Source organism: Epinephelus fuscoguttatus, linkage group LG19 (genome assembly GCF_011397635.1).
Source record: "Epinephelus fuscoguttatus linkage group LG19, E.fuscoguttatus.final_Chr_v1".
Classification (NCBI taxonomy): Eukaryota; Metazoa; Chordata; class Actinopteri; order Perciformes; family Serranidae; genus Epinephelus; species Epinephelus fuscoguttatus.
In genome coordinates this window covers 23,309,471-23,331,171 of record NC_064770.1, presented here as the reverse complement: position 1 = coordinate 23,331,171, position 21,701 = coordinate 23,309,471, and the positions used below count along the sequence as shown (strand labels likewise).

General features: G+C 41.8%; 2 protein-coding genes across 2 annotated transcripts in view; one reads left to right on the top strand and one right to left on the bottom strand.

The window, feature by feature from the left end:
- The window catches only part of coro7 (coronin 7), a 156,270-nt gene that overhangs the window by 34,313 nt on the left and 100,256 nt on the right, over positions 1 to 21,701 (bottom strand). The gene's annotated exons all lie outside the window — the stretch shown is intronic.
- Positions 9,432 to 21,701, top strand: part of vasnb (vasorin b) — a 28,036-nt gene continuing 15,766 nt past the window's right edge. Inside the window, exons 1-2 of the mRNA XM_049560580.1 lie at positions 9,432 to 9,705; positions 17,746 to 17,802. The gene's annotated coding sequence lies outside the window, so the exon portion shown is untranslated. The remainder of the gene's footprint in view (positions 9,706 to 17,745; positions 17,803 to 21,701) is intronic.

Here is a 21,701-nt window from a genome sequence, read left to right as displayed (position 1 = left end):
TGGTCTTTTCATGTCGTTCACTGACATAACTAGCTCACATGAAGCGCTCAGCTTGAGGCCCACATGCCATGACCATGAGGAAATGACAAAAAAAAAAGCCTCAAATCATAATGTTAATAAAAAGCACAAAAACAAAACAATAAACAAAGCGACATACAGGAGCCAGACTTTTTTTTCTTTCCATATTATGACATCCTTTCTGTTTCCAAAGCAAGGTTCGTTAACACAGCCGGTCTTACCCTCTCTCTGACTGACAAATGGTGAGAAAGGGCAAAACTATATTTTAGGGCAAGTGACCTCTTCACCTTAAAGGTCCCTGTGTAGAATTTAGGGGGATATATTGGCAGAAATGTAATATAATATAATAAGTATGTTTCCTTAGTGTATAATCACCTGAAAATAAGAATCCTTGTGTTTTTGTTACCTTAGAATGAGACGTTTTTATCTACATACAGGGCGGGTCCATGGCTAAGGAGTCCACCATGTTGCAGCGCCATGTTTCTACAGTAGCCCAGAACAGGCAAACGAAACACTGGCTCTAGATAGGGTCATTAATGTTTTTGTGTTGGCCACTGCAGTTAGCAACCCCTCCGCAATAAACAGTGTCAGAAAACCACTGTTGTTTTTTTTTAACATGAAACTGCTTAATTCAGTGTTTTTACCGGGTTAAATCTCAGAGTCCATTTGTTTTGGAGAGGAAGAGACCTCTGCAGAAAACTTGGTTTCCACAAAAAAACTCCTGGACAATGAACACTAAAGAAATCCTTCACACTTAGCACATAGGAGAAGTTTCAGCTGGTTGCAATCTGCAATCCCCATCAATCGATCCCACTAAATCTTGAATAATGTACCTTTAAAGCTGAAGTTCAATTTGGGACACATAATTCCACCATGAGCCACTTTGAGTCCAATTAACAAAAGACGAAGTACAGTTATGTAAACAAGATAATAAACTTGTTTTAATGATGTTACATACGAAAGGTTCCTCTAGCGAAGACAGCTTTACGAGGAACAGATTGGCTTATAAAGCTGGCGCGAGAGGACAGGTGGGAAGAGTCAACATTTCATTTTTATCTGAAATATTATGTGTTTGTTCTCACTCAAACTGTGACAACTTCTGCTTTGAGCACCCTCATTATCCCCATCTCTACTGGCCGTATTTCTCCGTCACGTCCAGGTTCCCATAGCAGCCGCTAAATAACCATGGATGTTCTGAGCTTCGCCCTCTCCCTTCCCAGGTTTCTCCTCCTCTGCGAGGCACTCCTTCCCACGGACGTTTTTCCTACCTAACGGGTGCTGAGGCGCTGTGGGAAGAAAGGCAGCCAGGGCCTCGTGAGGAGCGACCCAGTCGTGTCTCACGGCAGCCCACACATGCTGCCGTCAGAGCGCGTTTATGTGTGACGGGAAGACATGTAGTTGTGGACAGAGGGGAATGGCATGTGCACACAACACACATGAACGCAGATGCCAATACATATGCAGATATACTAAACACTACAAAGGAGCACGCTCCCATCTCAGCCTCTAAAGCATGGGGAGAGGCTGGGAGAATAATGAGCCGGGGCTCCATCAGGACAATCATTCCCAGGCTGTCCTAATGGAAAAACAACGCATGATTCCCAAAACCGCTCCCTATGTCTTTGTGCTCGCTAATTGTGCTGAATATTACAAAACATGACTAACGCTGTACATTCCTGTACCACATTAGTACTATCAAAGGAACAGCCCACTGCAAGATTAAAAGGTAATCATTATCTACGCACCAAAACTTTATAGGACCACCAAACATAAAGCTGTTTCGCCCAAACGTCCACCTTAGATTTGTTTTTTGGATTTTTGGAGCTCCCAGAAAAAGCAGTATTTTGCATCCCACCAGCAACCACTTTTCTTCCTCCAGGATCAGAGCTTTGTCACTGAGGAAGAATTGGGACATCATTTTAGGTAAAAAGTGTCCTTATCTGGCCACAAAATGTGCTGCACAAGCTGTTTTCAGAAATTTGACAGACACTTTACTGTTTTTGGAGCTGTACAAAGATCATCCCGCCAGCTTCAATTTCTCAAAGGACGGCATGTTTGTTGTTTTAACTGACAATCTGGGGAGTAAGTGAATGAGTGAAATGTCATTTTGTGGTGAACTATTCTATTCTGTCTGACTCTGTTCCCATCTTCTCCTGCAGGGACACTTTCCTTGTTTGTTTCCTACTTTTCCAAAATTAAAAAACCCACAGGCATGTTGTGAACAAAAAAAAACACGGACACCTCAAACCGAGACACATGCTCGTATTTCTGAACGGATCCACAGACGTGATTATGGAAGGTATGACTGTGTGAATGTTGCCGTGTCTTTGTGGTGGTCTGCATTTGTACCATGGTGGGACGCAGGTAAGGTGGTGATGGGTCACAAGGTCAAGGACAACCCTAAAGCACAGCACACCATAGTATCGTACTTATATTTCTTTTTTTTTTTTTAAGATATTTTTTGGGGCATTTTTAGCCTTTAATGGATAGGACAGACGAGTGTGAAAGGGGGGGAGAGAGAGAGGGAATGACATGCAGCAAAGGGCCACAGGCTGGAGTCGAACCTGGGCCGCTGTGGCAACAGCCTTGTACATGGGGCGCCTGCTCTACCACTAAGCCACCGACGCCCCTAGTACTTATATTTCTTATATATTTTGCATGACAATATTGTATCGATACACGGACATCAGGAATCCATTTTCCAATTAGATAAACTATTAATATTGCATATATCAATAGACGTACTGGGGGGAAATCTTTAGTTCACTGTCAAAGGCTACTGGAAAATCTGTTGAACCTACTGCTATGATCGCATTGTTTGGTGTAACTCCACCCACAGTACCCCTCTTTTCCCATGAGGAAACCTTTACAGCCTTTGTTACCTTACTAGCCGGACATTTGGTGTTACTCAAGTAGAAGTCTCCAATACCTCCTTCACACACTCTATGGATAAGGGGAGTCCTTAATTTTGTCAAACATGAAGGGCTCCCTGAGGAAATTTTGCACGATGTGGGATCCCTTTTTTGAGTATGTACGAGAGCTGGACTTTCCAGATATTCCTGAATGAATGATCATGTATTTTACAGACATTAAATTGTGATGTGACAGCAATTGTCCGACCAACAACCATTGTATTATGTTTAAGTATTTAGTGTTATTTTTATCATCAGACACATATTTCCACCTATTTTTAGATTTAAATTTTATTATTATTATGTTGTTTTGTTCTTTGTCTTGTTCTGGGTATTGATTTGGTTTGTAGTATTTGTCTTGTTTTAGTCCTGTCTTGGTTTTGTATCATTCTTATTTCACTTGCCACTTACTTTTTTTATCTAGTCATTATTGGATTGACCAAATATTAAAGTGCTTCGTATCTGCTCTATTTGGAAAAGTTCAATAAACAGATTTTTTTGGGGGGAAAAAGATAAATTATTAATATTGCAAACAAAAATTAAACTTTTGGTCGCCTACTGGAATAATAAAATCCAATGATTTTTAAGTCCACTTCTGAGCTGGCACCAGACATGAATATGATGTCTGAAGTGCGCTGGATTCTTACGTTGGATAGACGTAAAATTTTGGTTGCAATGAAAATCATTTGACGATATTCTAAATGTCTAATGATGTTAGAATTCCAGGTTGTGTGGACATTAACATTATGACATTTTGCAGATAATGGGTTTTGTTCTCCATACCTTCGACTAAATGTCGTTCTTCTACATCAAGATGAGGTTGGCATGCGATGTTTAAAAAAGACATTGAATCTTGGTTACTTGAAAGCTTATAGTTAGGGCTGGCTCAGGCTTGCCCTGTACCAGCCCCTAGTTAGGCTGACTTAGGCCTAGTCTGCCGGAGGACCCCCTATAATACACCGGGCACCTTCTCCCTTCTCTCCTTCTCTCTCTCTCTCTCTCTCTCTCTCTCTCTCTCTCTTGTATCCTATTACTGCATCTTGCTTACTCGGCCATTCTGGATGTCACTAACTCGGCTTCTTCTCCGGAGTCTTTGTGCTCCACTGTCTCTCAGATTAACTCATATCGAAGTGGTACCTGGACAGCATGACGTGTGTGGTTGTGCTGCTGCCATGGTCCTGCCAGATGCCTCCTGCTGCTGCTGCCGCCATCGTTAGTCATTAGTCATAATTCTACTGTTATTATACACATATGATTATTGTCACATATGTATATTGCCAGATATTAATACATACTTTCAACATATTGTACCACAGTAGCCAGAACTATAACTACAATATTAATACTTTCATTAATGTTGTTGTAAGCTACTGTCATTACCGTCTGTCTTGCATCTCTCTCTCTCTCTCTCTCTCTCTCTCTCTGTGTCTCATTGTGACATACGGATTACTGTTAATTTGTTATGCTGATGTGTTCTGTACGACATCTATTGCACGTCTTTCCATCCTGGAAAAGGGATCCCTCCTCAGTTGCTCTTCCTGAGGTTTCTGAAGTTTTTTTTTCCCCGTTAAAGGGTTTTTTTCCTTCTGCTGTGACGGTCCAAAGGACAGAGGGATGTCGTATGCTGTAAAGCCCTGTGAGGCAAATTGTGATTTGTGATATTGGGCTTTATAAATAAAATTGATTGATTGATTGAATTGAAACTTAAAAGCAATGGAATAGCAATGCCATCTGTCGTCTGTGTGCTATGTCAGATTGAAACTGGCATTAGATGCCCTGACATTGAATTTTGGTCACCTAACGTCACAACCTACATTCAACCATGGTTGGAAGACTCTAAATGCTGGTTACTTGAAACTTAAAACCAATAAAATAACAATGTCATCTATCATCTGTATGCTATGTCGAATTGAAACTGGAATTAGACATTCTCCTGAAATTGAATTTTGGCCAATTTTGGATGACGTCATAACCTAAATTCATACAAATGTCAATTTCTATTGACGCTGGTGGCCAGCTGGGTTGATACAACTTAATCCTGTTAGATAAAACAGACGTTGACAAATTTTCCCTTGGGGACACAGCATTCAATTGATTCAAGTAATGTGATAATTGTATCATGGGACATCTGGTGATTTACTCCGCTACATAGAGTGTACGATTGAATATGACTGTGAAAACCACCAAGGACAAAGACAGTTTAGTCTGTTTAAAGTCAGTGTAGCCTTTCTGATAAGCTCTCTGTCCCTGTGTGTGGACTCACTGGGAGATAAAACCAATCCATCAGTGCTTTTATCAGTCACAGATACACGTGCTTCTGTCCCTGTATTTAGTTACAATAAAAATTTTAAAGTGCACCTCACAATAGCATGATCCCAAACAATAAATCATATGTCAGGTAAGATCTACAGCAACGCATACAAGATCCAGAAATGTCAAGCGAAGCTGAATTTGAGCCACAGTGTAGGAGTTAACCATAAATCATGGAGGCAAGAAAATGACTCACAAAGTCAGAAGTGATGAAGCAAATGTGAGGGAAAGCAAAGCAGCCAAAAACAAAAGGGGATCAGACCTAACTAGGGTGGGGAAACAGAAGGTGATGAAAGTTTGCCGGTTGACGAAATACTTCAGCGTGACACAAATTTGCACACGAGAGAACGCAATAAAATCCGGAGGAAAATGACAAAATGAAAAAGTACAAGTTGTAGAGGGTGGGAAATGTGTTTCTAGAAAAAACTGTCAGAGAGAGAAGATGAAGAAACGTCCATCACCTCCCAGGAACATCAGCATGGCGCTGTGTGGTTACGTGCCCTTAGCTTTAAAACCATTAGCAGGCTGTGGTTGGCTCAGCAGCAGACCAGTGTTTTACTGGTTCCCCTGGGCAGTGTTATGGAACGGGCTGTGTGCTGCCCAGCCATCTTTTATTGAGCCAGGGTGATTAGGAGCCCAGCGTGCTGACGGCACATGTAGTAATGCTGTTACAGCCACTAGACTGGGATTTACACCACTGACCAAGCGCCTGCCACTGTCCCGTAATATACAGTTCAAATATGTGGCACAGATTACTACAAGGTTTTACTGTTCTGGTCATTTAACTGCAGAACAGACTGGTCTGAATTTTAAATGTGATGAGCAGTGGAGCAACAATGTGCAATGTTTTACGTTTGATAGTTGATTAAAGTGGTGTCAGTTCCTTCCACATGATGAGTGGAACAATTCTCTGCACATTTTTTTATTTGTTCAACAATAGAGTGCAATGTTTGTTGAGATGAGCTGATTTCTGTTGTTGTCCCCACATCTGGTTGTTTCTCTGATATTTGTAACTTGTTTGCTGCTAAGAATCGACTTTAAATGGATCACAAAAAAATAAATTATTTAATTTAAAAGTCTCAAATATTATAACTAGGTTGTTAAAACAAAGTATGAGCTGAAATGAAATGTAGAAACAGTGTCACGGTTGGAACAGCTTGAGGGGAATTTCATATTCTATAGTTATGCATTGTGGGTTTTGAAGGCTAATTTAGACAAATGTCGATATCTATATCTATGTAAGGATGAAGCCTTAATCACAGGCATAGATTTTGTCTGTGCAGGGCGTCAGTGGCTTAGTGGATGGAGCGGGCGCCCCATATACAAGGTTGTTGCTGCAGCAGCCCAGGTTCGACTCCAGCCTGTGGCCCTTTGCTGAATGTCATTACCCCTCTCTCCCTCGCCCCTTTGCGTTTAACTGTCCTATCCATATAGGCAAAAATGCCCCCCAAAAATATCTTTAGATTTTGTCTTCGTCCCCCTCAATATTCAGAACATGTACAATTATTACTATTATTAATATAATTACATGCATACAATATAATAAAAGAGTTAAATGTATTTGTGAAGCAATAAAAAAACTAATATTTTCAGAAAAAAATCAGGCTTTTCGTGTTGGGTAGTCAACCATGTCTTGAAAATTTGTGAAATAAATAAATGCCTGATGGGGTGGAGATTATATTCTATAAAATCTCTATGTAAGATTAAAAATATTAATTAATTTTAAGAAACATTTATCCATTTATTATAAAGGTAAACTGCATGTTTCTGATGCAGAATTCTGTTAAACTTTAATTGGGGCTTTAAAAACATCATTGTCACATTGTTTTGCTGAATATTTATTATATTTATTATTATACTACTTGATAGATATATCTTTTTATGTTACTTTATTCCTTATCTCTTTGACTTTTTTTAAACTGCTGTTTTTTCTCTATCTTTGCCTGTACGGTGACCTTGAGTGTGGTTAAAGGTGCCAAGAAATAAAATGTATTATTATTATTATATTGATGTATACATTCACTCATTAACTACTATTATCATTATTCATATATTTTTTTTTAATTATTGTTATTATAGCTATTGGCATCACTGTTGTTGCTGTGCATCTCCCTCGACCTCTGTCATTTTGTCATATGGATAACTGCAACTACTACAACATCTATTGCACTTTTTTTTTCTGGAAGAGGGATCGCTCCTCAGTTGCTCTTCCTGAGGTTTCTACCATTTTTTTCCCCCATTAAAGGGGATTTGTCATATTGGGCTTTATAAATAAAACTGAACTGAACATAGCTTTTTTGCTACTAAATGAATTTCCTCTTGTTATAATATCAGAAATTACATTTAGGTAGTTTTTTCACAGTGTTAAGACATTGATGCCTTGTGTTTTACTGATTATGGTGGTTAAAATTCTATAAATCAGTCATACTACTACTGCAATATGCATGTTAACATTGCAACAATGGATTTATTTATCTATCTATTTATTTATTCTAACATAACAAACAGTTGTGACAACATTCACATCATGCTGACTTTGAATTTGTGATTTTTTCTAAGCAGTTTGGCTGTAAAGGATAAATAACCAGCAGCCCACACTGGAGGTTAAGTCCTTGAGTACCTGAGCAGTGAAGACATTGGTCCTCCTCACCATCCAACACACACAAGCTTAATGACGGAGATAAAGAACCCACCCTGAGTGTAACCTGGATAACCTCAGCTCTGGTGTTGTAGTTTAGGACGCAGGGGTTTATGTTTACGAGGTGGAGCAACAGAGACAGACAGAACACGAGCACCGACTTTGTGGGCCTGTGTGATTAAATACAACAGGGCAAGATTTATTTCCTTCTTTATTTCTACTGAACACGTAAAACTAAGCTGCGGCCACGACTGAGGAGCCACATCTGGACCCTGCGGGACGTGCGTGAAATCATTTCTCTATTCCTGCAATTTACTGTAATGCTTTGCAGATGGCACAGTGTGTGTGTGTGTGTGTGCGTGTGTGTGTGTGTGTGTGTGTTTCATGTAATAACTCCTACAGTAGGAGCCGCGGAAAGGCATGAGACTTTGTGGAGACTGCTATCAAAAAGTAAACTGGACAAAATACATACGCATGGCTCAACAAGTGGAACTTAAGTGTCCCCTGAGCTGAGGATACTGAGGGTGGGGGTGGTTTTAGGAGACACGTGCGACTGCCTCGAGGCCTGTTTGCTGAACCTTTTTTTTTTTTTTTGGGAGTCTATACGCCTTCAGCATGAGAGTGAGTGACATCACCACAAGGAGAAATTTGTCCTGGTTTCATTTATTACTTCTTTTTTTTTTTTTTTTTTTTACAATTTCTCTGTCAACATGTGGAGGGAACAGAAGCCCTGCAGGAACACGTGGGTCAGACTTATACAAACATTAACGCGCTGTACACAACAGGCTTCAGGTTTCTGGAGAATTCTGTGACGTGTGGCTAAAAGTACACTTCTGAGGTGACACGGTGCCTCGGAGCTATCACCTTACTGCACCTTGTTGGGACTGGCTGACATTGAAATGGGCTGCCAGCTGCCGACGGGTAGTTTATCACTGGTGTTAGGAAGTATTCAATGGCTTTCTCAGCTTGTGGATGGCTCTGTGAATGAAGACACCATATGTGCTAATGTACACTGCACGTACACTGTGGAGGCTGTAGACAGTCTCTCATATGTCAGTGGAGAGATCATGTGCGTGAACAGATTCAGGTTCATTCATACTACAATAATTTGCAACTGTTTACTCTGTCACAGTTTAAAATGATGTTGTGTTTGATTTGGTGTGATCTGGTCCTCAAATTAGCCCTGTTAAAGTGTGTGTATTCATGATGCTGAGGCCTATCAACTTGCTCATTTGCCTGCAGAGGAGCTGATTAAAATGCATACTTCAAAAAAGCAAAGGTGTAATTAAGAAACAGTCATTCAAATGAAATGTAACAAAACCTCCCTGAACAGCAAATAACAAACCAGTAGGCCTAATGCCTCTTGTTTAAAACAGGTCGTGCAGGTAGGCATTAAGATATAGCGAACTGAAAGGAGGCTGGAATTTCTCTCCCGAGCACTCAGCCAAGCTGCAAGGTGAGTCGCTCTCTGCTCTCCGAGCCTGTGCAGGAGTGCGCTCTGCTGCTGCTGCTGCGGTGCGCCTCGCCTCGCCCCTCCCATCTGGACTCCTGCTTAAACTCTCCTCTGTGCTCACCAATAAAGCGCTTTTTGTCCAGGGAGGCAGCACTTGAGCGCATTCCTTGACGTGGAGGTCGGTGTGTGTCTCCAAGGATTTGATGAAGACCGTTCGTTATAATTCTAATACGTTCGCAGAAACTTTTTTTTTCTTCAGAGAGCGCGCACACACGGAAAACTACAAGGTCTTGGAGTTTTATCGGCGAAGTGCTCCGTCTGGATAAAGACACAAGCGCAGCTGCGCTCACAACTTTACGTCTTTGAAGTTGAGGGTAAGAGTTTCCTGCTTTCGCTGATAAAGAAAAACATTTCATACTTTTGGAGCGCTGACGCTTGGAAGAGGATCGAGACGTGCGTAAAGACGCATAAACAGGGTCACAAACGCAGTTGGGTAGAATAAGATTAACTTTAAAAACATATTAATATATTACCTGTATTAATTAACTGGATGTTGTTGTAGTGCAAAATTCAAACACTGTATATCCTATGTTAAATATGAGCCACGCTGATGGGTGCTCATTTAAGTTAAGCGACAACTCCCTTAAAAACTCACCGTGTTTCTGCGCTGCTCAGCAGAACACTGATAATACTATGCAACGTTTTTTTAAAGCGTGTCACTGCGATAATATTGTTTTTCTGTAAATGCATGTAGCATCCCTGCAGAATGCCAAAACATAAAAAGTATTTTTTGTTGAGGAGCGACAAATCATCATGATCTCTCCAGCACTTATTCAATGTAACAGGTTTTACTGGTGTGTATGGGCGCCGCTAATGCGTCAGATCACCAAATACTCACAATAAAACAGTATTTGGGGGGAAATGCGTAAAAGGCGAGCGTGTGCGCGGAGCAGAGGGAGCAGCCGGGGCGGTAATGAGGCGGGCTGGTGTGGGACCGCAGGACGCCGTGCAGCACGCAGGGGCCGAGCCGAGTGTCTAGACCGCACCGAGCCGTGTTCACCGCAGAGGGAAAGAGCTGTTTTTGGACCCACACAGGGGAACGTCCCACAGCAGAAAGTTCAACAGGACACTGAAGTTAAAAATGGTCAGTTCAGTGTTGTGGTGTTGTGTGGCATGGCATCAAAACCTGATGATCTTGATAACAGTTGGACCATCAAAGTGGAGGGTGGTGTTGTCCAGGTGATGCAGCCAAATCATTATCGAGGATACTATACATGACAGCTGCTGTTTGATAGTTTTCAGTAGTTCTGGTGGATCACTGCTTCCCACAGTAAATGCAAAAACTACTGAGGAAATAAGTTTAAGTGCCAAGCTTGACAATTACATTGGCACAATGTGTTTTGATGCTGGCTTCACAACAAAGATCTTGAACTCATGAATCTAATAAATAATCTGCCATGACCATATGATGGATGGAAGACAAGAAAATGTCCCAGCTTAGTCACACAGCGTCGTTGGCCAAGTTTCAGTCATAAGCATAGCTGGTGCCACCCAATATTAAATATGTATCAACAGCTGCTACTGTTACAAAGATGACTCCATAGCTTAATCATCAAAATTGTTTACTTTGATTGAAGTGTGAACGCGTTCCAGCGCTGGATTTACAGTTAAACAACTCAATCATCTGATTTTTATCTGAAGGAGCCGCGCATGAATGAAACGCTGGCTCAGACGTGGAGGAAAGGTACAAGGAGAAATTAGAGAGACATCACTTTCCTGCAGCATGTGTGCAGCAGAGCAATGAGCGATGAGGTCAAATTCCTGAAAGATTAAATCTGTGAGTGACCCACTCCACCAATAAACTAACATCCAATAAACTGACATGACTCAATGTGTTTAGACCAAAAAGTAAAGCTATAAAGACTAGAAGTGTGTCTGTTTCCTCCAGATGATATCATCTCATCTTTACGAATTTAGCTTTGATTCTCTGGGATGGATCTTGAAAGATGGGGCCTCGTTTAAGAAGTTTCTTAAACTTTACACTTATGGAAGTGTTTGCGCTCTTTTGCTGCGGCGATAACCACAAAAGTATGATCAAACCAGTCCCTATTTCAGAGGTAAACTCACTCACTTTAATATAAGAAAGTCAATTATCAACCAGAAGCCTCAAGACCCAACTGGGAATCAGATCCAAATATAACCGCGTTAAAAAATTCGACATATGGCTTCGCCTGAGATGCTTAATTCATGTAAGAACAGTCTTCTGACCACGATCCCTCCAGCTTTCAGTCAGATTACCATCTTTTTACACAGCCCCCACAAACAGGCACGGAAAATTGTCCTAATCTGTCCTGGAGGCGAAACAGGCGGCGTAAACTACTCCAATAGCCCCGCTATTAACCCCTGCACCGGCGTACTGCTTGTTTCCTCGCCATGTGTTTCCTTACAGGCTGTCATTATGCTATAGGAGAAGCTACTGTGTCATTGACAGTATATAATGGTGGTAATTGGTTTATATTAGGCTACCAGACACAGCAAAGCAGCCACAGGAGGCCAATTATCCCTCACTAATGTGGAGAACTTTCAGCCTGCTATGATGCACAGATTGTAACACTTACAGTACAAGAGAGCGGTTGTGCCAGTGTAGTTATTTTCTGCCGTCTGCTGCAGCGTTTCGCTCTTTACACAGCAGACTGTTGAGTTTGTACAGCCGCCTGTTGACACTGACACACTTCTCACTGCTGAGAGAAGGGATAAATGATGTGTATGAGGGAGACAGAGACGGGACAAATGAGGCAAGGTTCCTCTCTTCACCTGGGATGTCAGATTAAAGTCACAGCTTGTCAAAGTATTATTTGCATAACATATGGCGACACTTTGGGGATAAAATGTGCAAATGCACGTGCTGGTGTGAGTGTTTAGTGAGACACACATGCACACTGTGGGTTATCTCTGCCCCACGGGACGTTTCTTGCCCTTAAATGTTGGTTTGTGGACGGGAAGCATGAGTAAGGCGAAGGAGCTCTCTTTCATAAAACCCAATTTAAGCAATTAAGCACAGGCCTGCTGTCACACCACTGTGGCAGGGATTTTGAAACGGCACTACCCGTCTGGGATTTGGTTACCAGCATTGTGTCAGTCCCTACAAAATCTGCCATTTCATTATCTGTGCCAAAGAGCTCGGGTGAAAAGAGCAGTGATGTCTAAATGTTCAGCTGGCGATGAGTGGCAGTTGTTTTCTTTCATTTGGTGTGTTGAGACATGAGTGAAGCATCTGCTGGGTATCTTACAGGAGCTTGTGATTCCTGTAACTTTACTTATCAACACTGTTCTTCACACTGAGAGCAGAGGATTTTCACATCGAGCCTTGAATCGCCAGAGCTCCGTTTTATGCCAATTAGGGGCAGTGCCTGAAGCATCTCACCCTCTGAATCAGAGGGATTAGAGGGTTAAAAGTCAGGTGCTGAGGCGAGGAGGCCTGGGGAAGGGAGGAGAGGAGGGATATGGGGAGGTGGAGGACAGGAGCGGGGCACTCACACAGCAGGCAGGGAGAGGCAAGTCGACAGGGCAGAAAGTTGGGATAAGTGTGTGAATGTGTGTGTGTGTTTGTTTTTCTGAAGGCCATGTGAGAGTGAGGGTTTGTCACAATTAGCAAGAAGTCTGTGCGGCGACAGAGAGAATTCAAGATGTATAAATCCTTCCTCCGTCAGATTTAAAGTCCTGAGCGTGCCCCTCGTCAGGTGCCGCACAGCAGGGGGGGGCGTTCCCTGGTTGACAACCAAGAGAAGCTGCTCTCTCAAAGCGGGTGTCTTAAATAAAACCCCCGGCTTCAAGGGCCTCAGCCTCACACATCAATGCTGACCCAGCGGTATGCGAAGGCAAACCCCAGCCTGTACGCCTGCCAAGCTAAATTGAAGAAGAGCTCGCCGATGCAGCCAAATGATGCGTTCAGAAGAACCACTTCAAAACCTTGCATAAATATACACACACATGCGAAGGGATCTGAGGGCTTCGGAGTGCCCCAGCTTGAGCGCAAAACCCCAAATAACTGCTGTCCTCCGCGTCCACAGACGCACACATATTCACTGTTGTCAGATTTTTACCAGTTTGTCTATCTCCTAAAGCGGATGAATCCCTCTCGAAGCTTTACATTAAATGCTGCTATCTTTTTAACCTTCTCACTGCGGTTGGAAAATCTGCAAAAAGCCACAAAAAAATCCCCCAAATTCCTAAAACCAACTCCAGTGAAGTGTTGAGGGAAGAGAGCAGAGTGAGAGACAGATGGAGGATGAGAGGGAGGATGCTCATCCCAGAAAGCCACCACAAATTGCTGCATTTCAGTGGGCCCCGTAAAAGGAAAAAAAGAGAAACAGCTCTTAATCTAAGGTTGTAATTACCTCTGGCCAGCACTGTAATTAGGAAATGAGCCTTGAACCAGATCTTACTGGGCAAAAGCAAAGCAAGGGCACACACACACAAACAAACACACACACACACACACACACACATACATGTACCTATACTCTTTGACCAAAACCAGAAGTGGGGAAGGCCGATCTTACTTTGAGAGGAAGGTCAAATATTTAACATTAATGTTTTACTGAACATGGATCACATGAAATAGGGCAAAGCGAATTTGTGAGCGCATGCAGGGTTAGTGCGCTCGCCATCAGGTCACCAAGTGTCCTGGACCGTGTTAATCACAAAGCGAGACACTCTCATACCCTCTCACGTAGGCACATCACACATACAACTTACACAGCTGCTCATCCATGTTACATCATTTGAAGTTGCCCCTATTTTCCTTAAAGGCACAATTCACCCCAAAATAAAAGTAACATATGATGCCTCTTACCTGTAGTGCTTTTTATATATTTGAATTGTTTTGGTGTGAGTTATAAAATACATTTTAAAGACTCAACAGCAGTGTCTCTTTCCAGAAATCATGGGCCAGTTACTCAAGATAACCCACAGACCTTGTTGTGAGCAGTTTCATTTAGGAACTATTTCATTTCTACCCAACTACACCCGCCAACGTTATCAGTGCGCAGAAGGAAGAGTGCATCTACTGATAGCTCACCTAGCACCACTGACGCCATTATTGTTGGCCCCTCATCCATGAGTAGATGCACGCTTCCCTCTGCACAATAAAATGCTCACAACAAGGTCTGTGGATTATCTTGAGTAAACAGGTCATGATTTCTGGAAAGAGAGACTGCTGTTGTGTGTGTTTTTGATGCTTTGAGCACCACAAGCCAATCTAGTTCCATTATATTCAAGAGAAGGCAGACATCTCTACAACTGGTATCTCCAACGCTCGGCAACTACACCAGAACAATCTAGATTGATAAACAGCACTACAGGTAAGAGGGAAAATGTATTTTTGATTTTGTGGTGAAATGTCTCTTTAATTTCTACGTCCATCACAGCCACGGACAGGAATAGTTTTGTTATCTGCTGCGCCATGAGAGAGCAGCCCGAGAGAGGAAATCAGTGCCATGTATACGTGCGAATGCCTGCATGTTTATATCCGAATGCCACCGTGTATCAGCCAAAATCTCAATCACTCAACGCTGCAGTCAACAGCCAAGCGCTTGTGACAGTGCCACAAGTCACAGCTTGTCACTGATGTGCATATTCAACATACAAGACGCACATTAAATATCAAGCGAGGCAAGAGATCTACAGCATAACACAAGGCCTTTCTCTGTTTATCCCACCCGTCCTCTGCAGGTTTGGGGGTTGGACCGATGTTTTGAGCTATAATTTTGGACAAATTGCTGGCAGTTTTAGATGATGCCACTACAAAGTGGTTCCAACGTGAACGCCAGACTGTTCAGCTGCTTTGGGAGAGATTAAACCAGATGGGGGAAGAGAAAGGGAGTGACACAGAGAGAAAAGGAGAAACAGAGGAGGAGGAGGGTGAGGCGATATTTATGTTTAACAGATGAACACAGAGGAAGAAAATTATAGTGGACAGCGCGGCTGAAAAGTATCAGTCCTCTGAAATTGGTAATGACAAAAATAGCTTCTTCAAAAGAGAATAAATATGAACGTAAACCTATAATGGTGAAAAGAGAGAAAATAAGAGGTACTGACAGGTTAAAAGATACTACCAATGATTTGGCAGTGCGCAGTCTGCACAAATTAAAGACCAAATGTCTCATGGAAACATGTGGAGAAGGCAGCCTGAGCTATTACGGCATACCAAGACAGGAATATTGTTGTTGACAGTTTTGCCTTTTGTAAAAGTGCCACAGTCATTCATGAAGCTCAGCGGTAAAGATGATTTGCATCTATTCTGAGAGCCGAGCTCCACTTTGGAAGTTAAATATTTACAGTGCAGTGAAGGGATTGTCTGAGAGGGAGACACGGTGACCCTGAGTCAGGACACTGACCACACCAGTGTCAGCGCATGTGAGTCCCCACACTTCTCCTCATCCACTTGCAAGCATGCATTGTTGCATTTACCTTTTAGGATTTTAAAGTGTATGCGAGTAACCCAAAATTGCTGGAAAAAAAGTATGCACAGAAGCCTCTGTGCAGCAGAGCAAAACACTCCCACAGACAAATAAACACACGGATGCAGAGTGCAGCAAAGGCCTCGCAGCAGGTCAGAGAGCCAAACCGAGCCCTGGACTGTGACCGATTATTTTCAGATGTAAACACTGCACTCTGTATGTGGAAGCGAGCGTGAGCTGCAGGGCGACTCGGAGATCGTATATGCAAAGCGAAGTGAGGTTTCAGGTGTTACACAATCAGGTGTAGCACGTGGCTCGCTCGTCATTCTGTTTTCCACCTCCACAGACTGTTTGACTCAGAGCTTTGGCATAATAAGTACGGCTTAAAAGCACTGCTTAGCAGGAACATACTGGAAGAGTGAGTGCGTTTCTAATGAATATGTGTATAGTTAAGAATCTGTGTGTGCTGTAGAAACAGGAGAGATACTGTGTGCATCAGCTGATTATCTCCAAAACTGTTTTACGACCGTGCCTTGAGTCAATTAAATGAAAATTTTAAAAGTCGGTCATTAGAAAGAAATGCGGCAGCCGCTCTCGGCCAAACGTCTCCCACTAATACGACATCTATCAAGTGGTCACTTTGTGTTTTCCAAAACACTCGCATTTATGATCCCATGACCGCACTCAAAAATAACACTAGTTAATACACTGTGTTCATTCAAAGCGACAAACACATGGACGCAAGCACAAACCGTTCTGTGGTCGCGGATAATGACATGCTAATCATTAAAGCACACAAACAATGTGGTTAATTTGGGCCCTGCCAGCTGATATCACATGAAAGTAACGCTGCTCTTGTCTTTAATTAAAAAAAAAACCTAGGGCTTGTGCCAGGTTACGCTCGTCTTAAACACACACACACCTGGTCACAACACTAACTGAAGAAAAGCACAGACACATGTCACTTTATTGAAAATTCTAACATGTAAATCAGTGAAGTAAAAACTTTATACCCGCTTTGAAATATGAGTAATATTGTCCAGAGCTGCCTGATATCAGACGGAGATGTGAACTCGTTACACTCTGAGTGGGCGGATTCCAAGATTTGGACCAAGGCAAGCAACAACTAGTCAATCAATCGGCAACTGTTTTGATCATTGAATATTTATTTTGGTCATTTCTAAGTAAAAAAAAAGGCCAACAATCTGCTGGTTTTATGCTTCTTTAATACTTTTCCTTGCCATAAATGACAAGGAACTGAATTACTTTGGATTTTTGTATTGTTTGTTGGATAACACATGCCATTTGAAATGTCACTTTGGGTTCTGGGAGATGACACAGGGCATTCATCACTATTTCCTGACATTTAATTGACAAAACTATCAAGCAGTTAAAGAGATAATAATGGATAGATTCATCAGCTGCAGCCCTAAAATCGTCACCTATAGATTTGACACTCTTCCAAAGGCAGCACCTCATTCATGAGCAGCTGATGAGGGTGAAACTCAATTAATCTGGCAGATCACACCACAGACTGTGCTATAAACACAGAACAAGATATAGGGGTTCAAAAAAAGCAGTCTTTTGTAATGCTTAAGTCAACACTGTACACACACACACACGGACACAGACACTCCCGGGCCACGGTTGATGGGCTGATACCACAGGACAAGGAGCTGACAGAGTGGAGAGTGGTCGGCCTGCATTCTTCCTCTCCCGCTCTGTCATTCTCTTGTGCTGCCACACGGCCTGCCAGCGCTCAGCACGCTCCCTCACACAGCTGGAATCCAACCAATTAACGGGAGGAAAAAAAACAAAAAAAACTTCCTGTTTTGCTTGCGGACCATTAACAATGCATGACAGGGGAGCTAGATTCCAAATAAGTGGAGAGAGAAGGAGAAGAAAATCATATGCAACATATTTGGCTAATAGGTGCAACTGTTGTGTTTCCAGGAAAAAAAGACCTGAAGAAAAGTGGCGCGAGAGTAGAGGAGGAAGCGTCTCCACTGGGTGAGTGAAGCGTTAAATAAAACCTGACAGTTTTATTAGTCACCTGCATCATTATGAAAAAGATGTGGCCGGTGCTAACCTTAACATCAGGAATAGTTTTACATCATAATACAACAAACTGTTGTTTACAGAAGCACAGACACACGTCAGAATAATGACACACTCCTTTGAATATTTGCATCCAGAAACCCAAATCACACGCAGTCGGCGGTCCTTATTGTGTTAACCGTAACACCCCTGCTTCCTCAATAGGGCCCTTTCACACAACTCTGAGCCTCTTAACAAGACTGGCAGCAGAACAAGAGCAGCTCTCTGAACACACACACGGCATTTAATAGATACAGTGAGGCTGTGTATGGTTACAGACACAGGGGGAAAGGGAAAGGGAGAATGGAGGAAGTTTGGAGTTTAACATGCCTGTCTGGTCGCTGAAGTTATGGAGCTGTGGCATAGGTGGGTGGTATTAGTATACACATCCTTGTAAACATCTACAGTGTGTGTGGGGCTTGTAATTTGTTTTGTTTTTAGCATTTGTTGCAGAAAAACTCAGATTTTTTTAGAAGGAAGCAAAGATGTTTTTCTGATTTTTATTCAGACTTTATGTCCAGACACATTTAAATCATTTTTTTATTATTATTTTACTTATAAAAAACCAAAACCATCAGCTTTATATGACACCATCATCATCTCTGTGACTATTTATACTATATATAACTACTACTGAGACCACTAGTTAGCCACTATTTATATTACCGATACTGCTATAGGTTTTATAGTTTTGTGGTATGGCATTTATACTTATATCTATATTTTAATACAGTATACATATCTCTGTTCCACTGCCCCATTTATCCTGCTCCATATATAATTTAGTGGTATTGCATAATTTATATCCATGTTAGACTGCTTATAGTGTTGACTGGAAAAAAAAAATTGAGAGATAATATCACTGTTTTATTCTGCCCTTTGTTCGTACTATGTGTTCGCACCTTAGGTTATGGAAATTACATTTTAATTCCATATACTATGTGGAAATGACAGTAAAGAAACCGTTAAAAACCAACAATGATTTTATTCTACTACTGTATATTATATATTGTTCTTTAATTTGTGTCAATCCCACATACAACTTCCTGTAACTACCGCACCAAATCTGTATTATTATTATTGTATCCTCAACTGAAAAAAGTCCCTTTGTATGAAACGTAAAAACCCACACTAATAAACCACCTCCATGTGCCGGGGTCCAGTTAATGCCTTACATTGCGTCACTGGTGAAAACTGTCGCTCCGATTTTCTTTTCTACTCTACACACCCCTCCTGACCCCTCACCCTCTGTCCTGCCTCGTTCCTGTGTTGTGCTAGTTGTCAATGAGCTGTGACAGGAACTGTGTGGGCTTGTAAAGACACACACATATACGCAGGACGAGACCGTAGCCTCGGGCCTCTGGACGCACACCGCTTCTCTCGCTAATTGCCTTACAGCCCGTGCACCTCTCTCTTGAGTGACCCGGTTGTCCTCGAGGGAAAGCAGGGAAGAAGGGAGAGTGATGGTGATGCAGAGTTCTACTTTTTCTTGGGGTGGACTTTAACGCACACACATTCCTCAGGTTAAGGAATATGTGCGTAGTGTATCTGTAAATTATTTGCTACAGGCGGGCAGGCGATGCTTCAGTGTCAGCATGTGCACTGGCTCGGTTTCAACATCAAAGCTGGTGCACGCTACGACAAATTACAGCACATTCTGTGTGTATGCTTCATGTCTTTCCCTGAGCGCTGAGTACACATCACTGCCACGCCTAATGTATGGATTTGAATACGTAGTAAAATATGAAGGCGTGCGAGTATTGAGGCTCCAAATCTCTGGCTGTAAGCAGTCTGTGCTTCCCATTAAAGCAACCTGTAGCCAAACTTCTAGACGTGAAACCTCCCCCACTCAGTCCGTCACTCATTAACGCCCATGGCGACTGTGCATAATTGTCAGTTAATAATGTTAATATTTCGACCTGAGAGTAAACACAGAAGAACAAACAAGGGTGTCCTATGATGTGCATACACTTGAACACACACCAATTCATTGACATCAGCACACACACAAAGGTAGATCACACATGTGAGCAAACACACACAGGTAGGCATTGTTCTGTGTGTTTCAGGTCAGCTCAGGAATCCACTGTACACACTCGGTGACGTGTACGAACGGATGTGAAAGCAAACACACCGCTCTTTATATAGACAAATTACTATTCACTGCTACAATAACAAAGCATTATTCATTGCCGCTTTTTCCGTGGCAGTCTGTCAGTTTATCTCAGGCGCTCTGTTTTATGACAGTGTAACATACCCACAGGGCACAGAGAGAGAGACATGAATCCTACACACTGACACCATAGATCTTGCTCATAACCACACCAAGGGACCCTCTTCGGATTTATTAAATGGATAGGCTTCAGAAGGCGTAGGCGAGTAAAGGCCATTTTAAAAGAACCATTCCTGCATTTATCCTGTTTATTACAGATTACATGTACTGTACAACAGTGGCTCACAATTTTTTTCCTTAAGAGACCCCTCGTGAACGCAATAACTGCAGGAAGTTTGTGAAATCAGCAGATTATTTTATTTATATTGCATCAGTGATGAGTTTTCATGAGACTTTTAAAAACTTTTTATTAAATTCTCTGTCTGTATTATGTTTTTCTTAATAGGCTGTTTTCTTCTCCCTGGCGTTTATTCATTGTTCTATGAGCTTTTTGGTTGCTTCAGCTGCATACTTGCCAAAGAACAAATGACAAAGCTGTTAAGCAAAGAGTGAAGGCTCTGTGTGTTCACTGCGCCCTTATCCTTTCAGATCATTTTTATGTTTTAATCTTAAATAATAATATAAACTTTAAAAACAACAATTTAATTTAGTGTTCTTCTCAGGATTGAACAGATTTCTTATGAACCTTAAAATCAAAAAGGACTCACAACTCCCTCCCCCTCTCTTTGGCGACCCTCAGAGTGGTTTACGTCACTAGTTAGTCATTCTGCAAACGTGGGTACTGCGTTTGTAAAAATTTTAATCCTAAAATGCTTTCTACCATTCCTGGCATCCATGGGTTTCCACTGATTTCCATACGACATGGAAACCTCTTAACAGACTTATGAAACTCGCTCGAGCTGTAACCATCAGGTCTGGATTGATTTTAAGATAAGATAAGATAAGATAAGATACAGCTTTATTGATCCCACAATTGAGAAATTCCAGTAATTTTGTTTAACTGTGTAAGTACTTCTTAAATGGTTAAAGAAAACATGAATCGTAAAGTCGGCAAAAATGTTCTTTTATAAATAATCTGTTGTGTAAAGCTGTAGTTGGTAACTTTTAGGAAGTCATATTTGCTGAAACTGTCATATCCCTCCTTTTCCTACTGCCTCTCTTGGTATTTACAAGAAACATACCATGGCAGCGGTTAATCACGTCAATCACTGCTCATGAAATCCAGTTGATTACTAGGCCGCACTGATCAAATATGAACAGTGTTTGTTACTGCGTTGCCTATTTCTCACCTTAAATGTTGTCAGAAAAACATTTTAGTGTACTGTTTAGCTGTAAAATGAGAAAGTCTGTTAGAAATAGTCAGCCAAAGTACCAAGCACAGTCCAATGGCTAGACCAGTTTCTCCTTTTACAGCTAAACAGTACACTAAAATATGTTTCTGCCAACATTTGAGGTGAGAAACAGGCAATGCCGCAACAAAATATTGATTCATATTTGATCAGTGCTGCCTAGTTTGACAGTTTGCTGTGTTAGAGAGTCCTTAGCTCTGATTGGTTGCTTTCGTTTACGTGCAGTAAGATGCAATTTGAGGGGACAGAGGAATGTAGTTTTTTTTCCCACAGATTATCTGTTGCATGAA